The sequence below is a fragment of the Drosophila serrata genome, unplaced genomic scaffold (assembly GCF_035046125.1).
Source record: "Drosophila serrata isolate PLE 108 unplaced genomic scaffold, ASM3504612v1 contig_276, whole genome shotgun sequence".
NCBI lineage: Eukaryota > Metazoa > Arthropoda > Insecta > Diptera > Drosophilidae > Drosophila > Drosophila serrata.
In genome coordinates this window covers 8,413,233-8,427,057 of record NW_028257174.1, presented here as the reverse complement: position 1 = coordinate 8,427,057, position 13,825 = coordinate 8,413,233, and the positions used below count along the sequence as shown (strand labels likewise).

The window sequence follows — 13,825 nt, the reverse complement described above, 5'->3', positions numbered from 1 at the left end:
AGGAGCCTTAAAAGTTGATATAAATCATTTTCATAAATATCTCTGCTTGTTTTTAAGTAATTTAAGCAGAATCACAGCTTAAAATATATATTTCTCAAGTCTTTTCATCAACTTTCCTAAGTCCAAACTATTTATTTTAGTATTACTTGATTTTCTAAGGTTCTTTGCCCTCTTAAAAAGCCCTTTGAATAAATCCCTTCAAGCTCAGGGAGCACTGCCAGCAGATGTCTGCTACTTTGCCTGACACCTGGCATTGAAAGAATCCTGTAAAATCCCTTAAATTCTAGCCTAGACAAGAGGCAAGAGGGATGTACCGCCGCTGTCACAATGGCAACAGCTTAATTAGGTCTTTGTGGTTACCCAATTAGGAATTAGCATTCAAAGGCCAGGATCGGGCATAAGGAACTTTGGAGGGTTAAGGAGAGAGGAGCCGAGGAAGGATCAGATCAGACCCCATATAAGTTTACACAAACACACACAGAGAGCGGAGCTCCTGGCTCCTGGCTCCCGGCTCAATGAATGAAACTCAAGCACAGGATATGCCGGCACCTTTGATCCACCACAAACAACAAACAAGGGACAACAAGGGACAAACAGGACCAAGGGGGCGTGGGCGGTTCGGAGGCGGGGTTAGCTGCCTCGAAAACTTAGACATCCAAGGCAAAGATCAGAGGAGCGACACCGCCACCGCCGCCGCCGACGCTGACGCCGGTGAACCAACTTTTATGGTAATTCGAGAAGCTCCCCAAAAAAGGATATGTGCTACGTACATATAATATATATATATCTTTATTTATATATATATAAATATATTTGAATATGACCCTTTCATTCAGCAACAGGATAAGCCAGGATATCCCTGTATTGACTGGTTCATTCAACCGCAGAGTCAAAGGGTCAGAATATATATTGTATATAATGAAGGGAATCAAGAAATTATAGAAATAAGTAGCCAAGTTGTTGGGGAAAAATGCGCGAATTGTTTGTTATCTGGTTAAGAAATTTTTTAAGAAAGTAGAAGTATTATAATTCTTAATATAAATGTTGATTAGAGAAATTTAAAATAATATAATTATTAGAATAGGTAAGGAATAATAATAGTTAGTCAAGTAAACAATCAAGTTTCATTTGAGTCAATATTAATTAGTTAAAAAGAAGTATGATTATCTTTTATTTAAAAGTATGGAGCTCATTTTTAGTAACAGCCTTTACTCTTCCATTTTGAATTATGAAAAATATCCTCCATTTTCTGGGGCTTTTCCTGGACAAATTTCATACAAACTGATTTCCGCTGATGCTGACCTGATGCGAGACCTGAGTGTGTGTAGGTGGGCGTAGATGCGTGGGTGGGTGTAGGGTGTGTGTGTGTGTAAGTAGGTGTGTGTATTTGGGAGGTGTGAGCTTGTGTCTGCCCGGCGGCCATCTTTAATGACGCAGTCGTCGGGGTCAAAGGTGCAAATATTGATTGACAGCTCATAAGCCATGCAGGATATAACATACATATCACGGGGGATCCTGTCAGCCTGTATGCTTATTTTGACTTTAATTTTTGCAAGAAAATATGTAAATCAAATTAATAAAATGTTTTACTCTGGCAATAGTTTCTTACAAAAATACAAGATTTCATACGGTTTTTATATGTTTTTTAAGCTTGTAAGTTTCTTTTTACTTGAATTTTAAGGATTTTTAATGAGTTTTGAATTGAAATTGTGATGCTATTGCCTAACGAATACGGCTATTTATATATAATATTATATATATTGTATTGCTTTGTTTTATATATATTTACTTATTTCGTATGATTTATTTTCCTTCCCTTTTTTGTGACTTTAAATCATTATGAATATGTGATGCCTTTGTACCTCTGAACCGCCGTAATGACCTGAACCACGCAGTTTGACAGCCACTGACCTGCTCCTTCTACTGCTCCTCCTCCTCCTTATCCTCTTCTTGGCTCGTCCTGATCCTCTGGGCCATATCATAATAAACCTGTTGATTTGTGCTTGTTAGGGCGCGGCAATGGGCCCACAGAACGACCCTTCTCATTCCGCCAAAAAAATAAAAAACGAGGAAAAAAGGAACAGAGCGCCGGGGCACCAAATATATATCCCAAAAGACCAGTCATAATCGAAACGCCAGTCCAGTCATAAGCGAGGAGGCTCAACTTTGTGTGGCTCCCAAGGCACTGAGAGAAAATTTGTATACGAAATTTAAAACATATCATTAAAGTTTTCTCTCCTACACTTTAGGAAATTATTTTTGACTAGAAAATTGCTTTAAAGTAAGAGGATAATAGTTAAGTGATGGGTTTTATATACTTGAGAGTTTCATGAATTATTTTTCTCAGTGTTCTCCCAGAGAAGACTGGCTCCAAAGACTGTGGCCCGCTCTCTGTGTGGCGGAGGCCTGATCTCCGGCTGTTGTTGTGGTTGTCGTTAAAGTCGTTATTATTATTTGTGGCTCTTTAAGTGGCTCATTCGCTAACTGCACGACGATGGCGATATTCGTGTGCCTCCAACCAAAAGAGGTGGGGCCAAAGGGGGAGGAAGAGAAGACTGGAAGACTGGAAGACGGAAAGACTGGAAGACTGGCTGGCCGAGACTAAAGACGAAGGGTTGGAGACTGGCGACTGGCGGCGTCGCCACTGACAGCGACGGTGGTCCACTTGGCGCTCTCGTGAATTGATTCATAAAATATTATATCATTTTTCTGGACCGCCCCCCTCCCGGCGTCGCTGCTTCTTTTCTTTTTTTTTTTGTGCCCCCCTTTTTTTCCTGTTGTTTTTTTTTTGAGGGTTTTGTAATTAGCGTGCATGTTTACCCGAATAATTTCACTTCATGGGGCTCGTTGAAGAAGTTATTATCAGTGCCTCCCGTGCCTCTTTTTGGGTTTTTTTGTTGTTTTTTTTTTTCTTATTTTTGATTGCCCCAAAGCGGGCACACAACGTCCGCCAATTAGTTGGCCAATGTCCAGAGAGGCATACTCTTTACTTATATATATATATATATAACTTTTTTTTGGGCAACTGTAACGGAAGGAAGTCTCTGGCCATCGTCTCTGACTTGATCTCTAACCCAAAGCCGTGGGCGCTGACTTACACAGAGAGAATACAGTTTGGATTTTAAGTTGTTAACATTACAAAAAAGAAAGGAAGCTAACTTCGGCACACCGAAGTTTATATACCCTTGCAGATTGAAATTCGAACACTGGGAAATAATACAATATAAATTATATATATTTATGTTAAAAAACAATAAAGTAATGCCTGCTTTTATTTCATTCATCGTTTGTATGACAGCTATATGATATAGAATTCCGATTTTCATAAAATATAACACAAATTCTAGATTAATGAATAATAGCTATGTATCGAATTTGATGAATATCTGATGAAAACTGAAAAGAAATAATATTTTCCGATCGTGGCAGCTATATATATATATGATACATATATAAAGCCCACCAATTCGCCACGCTCTGAATTACGTACAAGTAAAATTACATAGAAGAATAACTCCATAGATTTATTCAAATAGCTTGCTCATTAATTTGTTCCAAAACAAATCTAATGATCATACTTACTAGTCATAGATACGTACTAGTCATAGATACTTGCTGTTCAGAGTTACTTAATAGTCATAGATACTTACTTGTTATAGATATGTACTTGCTGTTCAGAGTTAGTTACTGATCATAGTTCTATAAATCGTCCGATTGTTCCTATATCAGATGTATATATAGATATATATAGTCCACCGATTCGCCATGCTCAGACTTATATACTAGTAAAATGATATTGTCGAATAACTCCATAGTTTCATTCAAATAGCTTGCTCATTAATTTGTTTCAAAACAAATCTCATGATCATATGATTCCCAACTGGTTTTAACATCCCCGGAACGAAGTGGCTGCTGCCGGCCAAGTCTCAGGAATGTGTTGTGTTACAAAAGTTGCAAGTCATTGTTTATTAGTGTTCAAAGTTAATTACTGATCAAACATTCTTACTGGTATTTGATACTTGCTGGTCATAGTTACTTACTGGTCATAGATACTTACTAGTCATAGATACTTGCTGTTCATAGTTACTTACTAGTCATAGATACTTACTTGTCATAGATATGTACTTGCTGATCAGAGTTAGTTACTGATCATAGTTCTATAAATCGTCCGATTGTTCCTATATCAGATGTATATATAGATATATATAGTCCACCGATTCGCCATGCTCAGACTTATATACTAGTAAAATGATATTGTCGAATAACTCTATAGTTTCATTCAAATAGCTTGCTTTTAAATTTGTTCCAAAACAAATCTCATGATCATATGATTCCCAACTGGTTTTAACATCCCCGGAACGAAGTGGCTGCTGCCGGCCAAGTCTCAGGAATGTGTTGTCTTACAAAAGTTGCAAGTCATTGTTTATTAGTGTTCAAAGTTAATTACTGATCAAACATTCTTACTGGTATTTGATACTTGCTGGTCATAGTTACTTACTAGTCATAGATACGTACTAGTCATAGATACTTGCTGTTCAGAGTTACTTACTAGTCATCGATACTTACTTGTTATAGATATGTACTTGCTGTTCAGAGTTAGTTACTGATCATAGTTCTATAAATCGTCCGATTGTTCCTATATCAGATGTATATATAGATATATATAGTCCACCGATTCGCCATGCTTAGACTTATATACTAGTAAAATGATATTGTCGAATAACTCCATAGTTTCATTCAAATAGCTTGCTCTTTAATTTGTTCCAAAACAAATCTCATGATCATATGATTCCCAACTGGTTTTAACATCCCCGGAACGAAGTGGCTGCTGCCGGCCAAGTCTCAGGAATGTGTTGTGTTACAAAAGTTGCAAGTCATTGTTTATTAGTGTTCAAAGTTAATTACTGATCAAATATTCTTACTGGTATTTGATACTTGCTGGTCATAGTTACTTACTGGTCAAAGATACGTACTAGTCATAGATACTTGCTGTTCAGAGTTACTTACTAGTCATAGATACGTACTTGTTAGAGATATGTACTTGCTGTTCAGAGTTAGTTACTGATCATAGTTCTATAAATCGTCCGATTGTTCCTATATCAGATGTATATATAGATATATGTATATAGTCCACCGATTCGCCATGCTCAGACTTATATACTAGTAAAATGATATTGTCGAATAACTCTATAGTTTCATTCAAATAGCTTGCTTTTAAATTTGTTCCAAAACAAATCTCATGATCATATGATTCCCAACTGGTTTTAACATCCCCGGAACGAAGTGGCTGCTGCCGGCCAAGTCTCAGGAATGTGTTGTCTTACAAAAGTTGCAAGTCATTGTTTATTAGTGTTCAAAGTTAATTACTGATCAAATATTCTTACTGGTATTTGATACTTGCTGGTCATAGTTACTTACTGGTCATAGATACGTACTAGTCATAGATACTTGCTGTTCAGAGTTACTTACTAGTCATAGATACGTACTTGTTAGAGATATGTACTTGCTGTTCAGAGTTAGTTACTGATCATAGTTCTATAAATCGTCCGATTGTTCCTATATCCGATGTATATATAGATATATATAGTCCACCGATTCGCCATGCTCAGACTTATATACTAGTAAAATGATATTGTCGAATAACTCCATAGTTTCATTCAAATAGATTGCTCTTTTATTTGTTCCAAAACAAATCTCATGATCATATGATTCCCAACTGGTTTTAACATCCCCGGAACGAAGTGGCTGCCGCCGGCCAAGTCTCAGGAATGTGTTGTGTTACAAAAGTTGCAAGTCATTGTTTATAAGTGTTCAAAGTTAATTACTGATCAAACATTCTTACTGGTATTTGATACTTGCTGGTCATAGTTACTTACTAGTCATAGATACGTACTAGTCATAGATACTTGCTGTTCAGAGTTACTTACTAGTCATAGATACGTACTTGTTAGAGATATGTACTTGCTGTTCAGAGTTAGTTACTGATCATAGTTCTATAAATCGTCCGATTGTTCCTATATCAGATGTATATATAGATATATATAGTCCACCGATTCGCCATGCTCAGACTTAAATACTAGTAAAATGATATTGTCGAATAACTCCATAGTTTCATTCAAATAGATTGCTCTTTTATTTGTTTCAAAACAAATCTCATGATCATATGATTCCCAACTGGTTTTAACTTCCCCGGAACGAAGTGGCTGCTGCCGGCCAAGTCTCAGGAATGTGTTGTGTTACAAAAGTTGCAAGTCATTGTTTATAAGTGTTCAAAGTTAATTACTGATCAAACATTCTTACTGGTATTTGATACTTGCTGGTCATAGTTACTTACTAGTCATGGATACTTACTTGTCATAAATACTTGCTGTTCAGAGTTACTTACTAGTCATAGATACTTACTTGTCATAGATATGTACTTGCTGTTCAGAGTTAGTAACTGATCATAGTTCTATAAATCGTCCAATTGTTCCTATATCAGATGTATATATAGATATATATAGTCCACCGATTCGCCATGCTCAGACTTATATACTAGTAAAATGATATTGTCGAATAACTCTATAGTTTCATTCAAATAGCTTGCTCTTTAATTTGTTCCAAAACAAATCTCATGATCATATGATTCCCAACTGGTTTTAACTTCCCCGGAACGAAGTGGCTGCTGCCGGCCAAGTCTCAGGAATGTGTTGTGTTACAAAAGTTGCAAGTCATTGTTTATTAGTGTTCAAAGTTAATTACTGATCAAACATTCTTACTGGTATTTGATACTTGCTGGTCATAGTTACTTACTGGTCATAGATCCTTACTAGTCATAGATACTAGCTGTTCAGAGTTACTTACTGGCCATAGATACTTACTAGTCATAGATACTTGCTGTTCAGAGTTCTATAAATCATCCGATTTTTCCTATATCAGATGTATATATAGATAGACTTATATCAGACTTCTTCCAATATTTTCCTAATGGCCCAAGCATTTAAAAATTTGTATATATAATAAATAATTAATTTAAAAAACATTTTCCTTAAATATTTCTCTGTGCATATGTCAGACAATTGCATAAATCAGCGGCGGCTAACCGCTGGCTCTTAATTGACATACATAGACCACCGTGACCGGGCGACTTTCCGCCGAACTCTCGACTGAACTCATCATCTCCAGAGCCAACGAGCTTATATACATACATACATATATCGTCTGATTCCGGGGCGATCCAATTTATGGAGACGCATCGCCGGACAAAAGGGTCACCACGTCACATGGCTTTGCCCTCAGTTGAGCTTGACAGCAGCTCGTAACTCTTGGATCAGCCAGGAGATTGGGATCCTGGAACTGTCTCCAGATCCTGGCCAAAAGGAGCCTTTAAAAGAAAAAAAAGCATTGATAGATGTCATTGGGAGTTATGACCAAATCGATTTGATTGGGCTCATCTTTGATGGATCGACAAAGCCCAGTGACTGCCATTGCCAAAAAGTATATGAATTGTGGATAAATTCTGGGAAATCATTGGGATTTAACAAAGACATTTAAAAAGTAAATTTAATTAGATTAAAGCTACAGTTAAAGCTGTCAGTATATTGCATTTTGGTTAAAAAGAAATAATAACTAATAAGAAATATTGAAAACAATTTATATAATATAATTAGAGGATATTATAATTTCAGTCACAAGTTTAAAACCCAGTGGGGGAATCATTTCCGACCCTATAAATCATATATTATATAGATTATATATATTCTTGATCAGCATCAAGAGCCTAATCAATCTAGCCATATCCGGCAGTAAAAAAGTTAAATAAAATTGTTAAGTAACTTGAATTCACTCTTACTTAGAAGCTATTTCCCTTAAGATCTACCTTTATTATTTATTTTTAACCATTATAAACGATCCATTAACCATATTTTCGGATTATAAGCTCAACATAATCATCAGAAAGAACTAACGACCAAAAATCAATTAACTCTTTTATGCTTTCATCGATTTCGCTTCGAAAAGAAAGCCGAAATCCCAAAATGCAGTCTTGTTTTCGGCCAATCAAGGCTTTCCAGGGGAAGGGAAGGGACTTATGTTAATTATAATGTTTTGGTTTAAACGATTATACAAATCAAACCGTTAGGTGTTACAAATGACCAAACACGCAAGAAGGTAAAGATATTTTGTAGGATTTTGGGAATTAAGGGAGCTCCCCTCCCCAGAGAAGAGATCAAAGTTGATTAGATGACTGCGGATGCTGTATAGACATCAGACAACGCCCGCGAAGGGGGTTTGTTTGTACAGTGGCAGTTAAGAGAATAGCAAGGGTTCTGAAAAATTAAATATTTTGAATTTAAATTTAAATTTAGAAAAATAAAGTAGAGTTTTATGCAAGAGCATAAAGATAGAACATGGATTAAGTTAAGAATGCCCAATCGATTGAAGCCTTAGCTTCAGAAACTCAGTAAAACTTTTGACAAAATCTTTATATGTGTTTAAAAAATAATAAACTATCTAGATTCTATAGATTAAAAGTTATTCTTTGAGGTAATCAGGCTCTAGTACACAAACTTCTATCAAGAACTCAATATAATTATCAATTTGAAATATAATAAACTTGTCACAACGAAAACAACCACAAAAAAGGTATCTTAAATCGTAAAATAACTTTGAATTTAAAAAAAAAAAATGTATTTAAATAAGGAATATAAGCAAGAAGTTTTGATAAAAACTTGTTAAAGAACTAGCTATTAAAAGTATCGTACGAAGTATCTACTAATAACCAGTATTTCATTAGTAAAATCTTATAAAATTTGATTAAGTACATCATATATTATTTTCTAATTTTGATTGACTCCTATTATATTGAACCCTGCTGTATTTGGGGGCATAGCTTCTTGGGTGTCGGACGTGCGTGCGTGCATTTTATTACGCGCGGATGTGATGTGATATGATGGGTCTATCGCATCGCATCCCATCGATTGGGAGCCCTCCACTCGAGTTGGCTTGTTAAAAATCGCTGAACGAGAGCATTTTACGACCCGCTTTGATGGGCTATATCCAATCCAAATAAAAAAAGAGTCCAAAATCCGGCATCGGCATCGGGGGATTTAATCAGGGGCAAATCAAAGCCAGCTTTTAGAGTGTGTGTATGACTTTAAGCAGGGGATGTGGGTTGAGGAAGTGACTCTACCAGTTTCATTTACCAAGTCATTAAGACTAACCAAAAATCTATAGAATTCTCTAAGAATCTCCAGTAGTCTCTACTTCTTTGTCAGATCATAAAAAGCATATAAAACTTGTGTAATATGGTGAATATATATAAAACTTGTCTCAATTTGTTATAGATTTCGAGTAGTTCCCCTTACTTTTTGGTAGAACGAACAGTTAACCAAGCACCTCTTTTTAGCTTCGCCCTCTCAGATTGTGGGGGGAAAAAGACCACCCACAAAACAAGCCAAAAACAACAAGCTGAACCCCCCAAAAACAAAAAAAAAGTTGTCAACATTTTCATGTTGCCTGTGTTGTGTCGATTGTTGCTGTTTTGCCGTTGCAACTTGGCAATTGATGCAAGCATCGAATTTGTGCAATGTCCAGTGGCCAAGTGGAAAAGCGGAAAAGTGGAAAAGCGGCATGCTGCAATCAAAGCACAGAGCAAAAAATTACAAATTACAAAAATAAACCAGTATTTTTTAATAAGACAAATTAGTTGTTTTCATAAATTTCTGTTAATTTCTTAAAAAAGTAAAGGCAACTCCTAAGATATTCTAAAAGTCCTCTTAACAAGCTTTAAACAAATATTTTTAATAGCGAAACTATCAAAAAAAAAATCAAAGAAATATAATAAAAATGAGAACTATTAAAAATACATTTAAATAATATAATAAAATTGTATATATAAATAATAGGATGCTTTCTACTTAATATTAATATATCATTATTATTTTTTAATCCATAGTTCCCTTTATTTTCTTGCAGTATCTCTTAGTTTTTAGTCTAGTGAAGGGGCCACCCACGCAGCCCGTCTCCCCCTCAAAAGGGGAGTGGGATTTCGGTTGGAGGGGGTGGTGTTTTTTTTTATTTTTGGAGGGGGTGGGCTGAGCTTAGAGCCGAGAGCCCAGAGTGGAGGCACTTGAACAAACGGCCATTGTTGCTGCTGCTGTCTTTCAGTATTTTGTTTCGGTTTTTGTTGTTTTTTTTACTTGTTTCGATTATGATTGGAACGTCGATGATTATGATTATGATTTCACAATCTCTGCCGATTATTTGTTGTCCAGCGAAAAGAAAAATATGAACAAAACAGTAGGAATATACGAATTTCCTAAAAGAAATAGGTATCAGCTTAGAAATAATTTTGCACGAGGAATATATCAATATATTATTAATTCAATTATATAAGAAATACTTTAAATTGTGTGGGTATACTGGGTACTGGGAATTATAATTTTAGTCAGAAGCTTAAAACGCAGTGAAGAAAACATTTCCGACCTTATAAATCATATATATTCTTGATCAGGATCAGCAGGCAAATCTTTCTAGCTATCTTGGAAGAAAAAAAATTTTTTTTTTCAAAAATATTAAATTTTTGCAAAAAAAAAGGAAAGGGGTTACATCATTAAAATTTGCAAAAATCGTCAAAAATTTACATTTTAAACTGAGTATGCAGATTTATTAACCTATCAAAAACTGACAAGGAAATGCTTTCTGAATTGAATTTAATACTTTTTTAGCTGAGTTATGATATTTTTAAACTTTGGTTTTTTCATAAAAATTTTCATATAAAAATATCAATAAATATCGATTCAAAGAATAGGAATATTTTAAGCTTAGTTTTACTAGCTTTTCGATTAGATTCTATAATTGCAAACTTCAGGGGTATTTAAATCTTCCGTTTCCGGAAGATAGTTTTCTTTCTTGTCTTTATTTACTATTATTTTTATTTATAATTTTTATTTATTTTTTTTTTATTATTTTTATAAAATAATATTTGTAATGAACAAAATTCGAAATGCACAGATTCAGCTTTTGAATTAACTTAAATTAAAATCAGAAATTTGAGATGCTGCCGGAAACCTATATTTTTTGTTAAGTTTCTGATCTTTTCTTGTGCTTCTTCTTTAATTCTTTATATTTTTTTGATTGTGTTTTGTAATTTAAGTGCCGCCATTCTCCATTGTTGTTGTAGATTTGTGGGTGACCGCGCACTCTCTAAAAACGTCAATCACTCAATTAAACTTAATTATAATTGCGAAGCGATGATGGCGGGCGGGCTACAACAACAACAGAAAATTTCCAGAAAACAAGACAACAAGAAGGAAAAGAGAGACAAAAAAGTGGAGAGAAGTGGAAAAGCCAAAGAGTGGGAGTGGAAAAGAGGGGGCGGCTCGTTGAGATTTCAAGAAATTTCGCAGAAAATTGTAAATGCACGATGCTGCTGGAGATGCTGGAGAGAGAGAGAGACCTCGAGATGAAGATGAAGATGAAGATGATGATGGCGACGCGTCGCCTCCACTTTGGTCTCAAATTTAGCTGGTCGTTGTCCCTCCTTACTCCACCTCTTTCATCTACTTCTCATTCATCTCATCCTCCTCCATCCCATCCTCCTCCATCCCATCCTCCCACTTGGACTGCTCTTCGTGTTCTGCTTCTTGCTGTTCACATTTTGATTGCTAGCCTGAGAAAATGAAAGACCACAGAGCGAGTGGACTGTAAAAAATATACTAAAAAATGTATAACAACATTAAAAGTATAGAAAATATATTTTATAAATTAATATATTTGTAGATACAAAAATAGTAAAGCCTAGAATTCCCTACTTTCTCTAGTCTTAGCTTCGAAAACTGATCAAAACATTTCACAAAATCTTTATAGGTGCTTGAAGATTTATAAACTCACCTGGACTTTATGGATAAAAGGTTTTTTTCAAAACCGATTATCAAGTACTTAAAATTCTGAATTTGCAAAGGCAAACCAAAGGCAAAGTGAGTAAAACTCAACGATTTTTATTTTTAAATATTGATTTCTATTATCAAGGCTTACACATAAAATACATATTGTAAAATTGATATGTAAAGCACAACTACCATAATATTTCTGTCAGTGTAAAACCTTGCATGCTGATGTCGCGTTATGCAAAATGCCTTCATCTCTCTTTCTTCCCCATGTTGCCATCTCGCTCCTGCGCCAAGGTGGCCACGCATTTGGGCGATCGAGAAGAATCGCCCACCCAGAAGACGAGTCTTTCAAGACATGCCTACGAAAATTACTGGGCAAAAGGGGCAGTTTGTAGCTTCATGTCGCAAAAAATGGAACCTGGAACTTCCGCATTTATAACCACATCATAGAACGTCTTTTTTTATGTTTTAATGTATTAATGATTGCCTTTGAAAAGTTTGGTAAAATCATTATTAATGAATATTTCTCTTATGTTGGATTTTAGATTTGATTATGAAGTCATTATCAATATTATTTTGTATTCATTAAAGAAACTTCTGCAAAGCTTTTGTTATAAAGAAGTTTAAGAACTTTAAGGGATTAGCTAGAAATATTTAAACAAAAAGTGGGAACTTCTATTCTTTCTTCTATTAAATGTATTTATTTTTAATATATTATTTATATATTTAAACTACCTTAAATATTTTGTAAGGGACTTTCACCCAAAGACCTCACTTGGAGCGTAACTGGCGATCTTTCGCACAGACACACATTGAGGAGGTTTTCATTGCGGCTATTTTAGAAGGGTTTTTTTCTTTATTTTTTTAGAGGCCCCCCTTTTATGCCTCCCCACCGCCCGCCCCCCTTCAAAAGTCCGCCCATTGGGCCGCAACTTGCACAACAATTGCATTGTTCACAGTGTTCGCAGGGGGTATTCCCCCCATGCCTCATGCACCATATAGCCATTATGTAAAGAGGCGACGCAATTTGTGGGCGTGAACTGGAGCGGTCAGCGAAGCGACCAATAAGACCCTCACACTGTAAGAAATTTGAGGAGTTTTCTAGACAATATTAAACAAGAAAAAAAGTAGTTAAAGTGAGTCAAAGAAATTATACCATATACTTTTACTAAAGAGCTCTTTATGTAGTTAGAAATGTGGATTAAAATAAGATTTAAATTATATTAAAATCCTGAAAATATGTACAAAGTACTTAGGTACTTGAATTTCCGCTCAGTGCACTGGCCTAACGAACGGTGACCATTGGACCGCTGCCCCGGGCGTTGTCACATATTTTTACGCTTTTGCGATTTGCGGCAAGCAGAAAACAGGGGTGTAGGAAGAAGGGTTAAGAGGGGATCCATGGGAGCCTGTAATTAGGGGCGGCATTTGTTGTCGGTCCGTTGACAAAATGTTGGGCAATTGGTAAAGAAAAGAGATCTGCAAATGGGTACCAACCAACTCCATTGGCGGAACGGTGTGTCATTCGTTTTTGATGTCCCCTAACTCTGATTATTTGTTTTTTTCCCCTGAGAATGTCTATAAATTTGTTGAAAAACGAATATATCTGTGGTATTTAGGATGCTAAGAATTGTTTAGAAGAAAGGAAATGGGTTTTATCTGAGAGAGAAACCTGGGATAACTATCCGGATAACTATTCAGGAAAAAAATATTAAAATAAATGAATTTTCGTAAAGCATCTGGGAATTTGTTAATTTTGTTAAAAGATTTTTAGATATTTTATTGAGATACCAATATATACATATATATATTTATATTTCTTTATAAGATGTTTAGTATCTTATTAAAACTTGTTTAAAATGTCGTTTGTGTTTAGAAACTTATTTTTCTCTTAAGGTACCAAAGTATTATACATTCCCGCTTTTAATATCCATAATAATTCAAGTCAGAGAACT

General features: G+C 35.3%; 1 long non-coding RNA gene across 4 annotated transcripts in view; it reads left to right on the top strand.

Moving 5' to 3' along the window:
• Window positions 1-13,825, top strand: part of LOC110181660 (uncharacterized) — a 222,177-nt gene that overhangs the window by 184,378 nt on the left and 23,974 nt on the right. For all 4 annotated transcript variants that reach the window (XR_015272411.1, XR_015272410.1, XR_015272413.1 and 1 more), the window contains one exon: window positions 11,848-11,957. This is a non-coding gene — a long non-coding RNA (uncharacterized LOC110181660). The remainder of the gene's footprint in view (window positions 1-11,847; window positions 11,958-13,825) is intronic.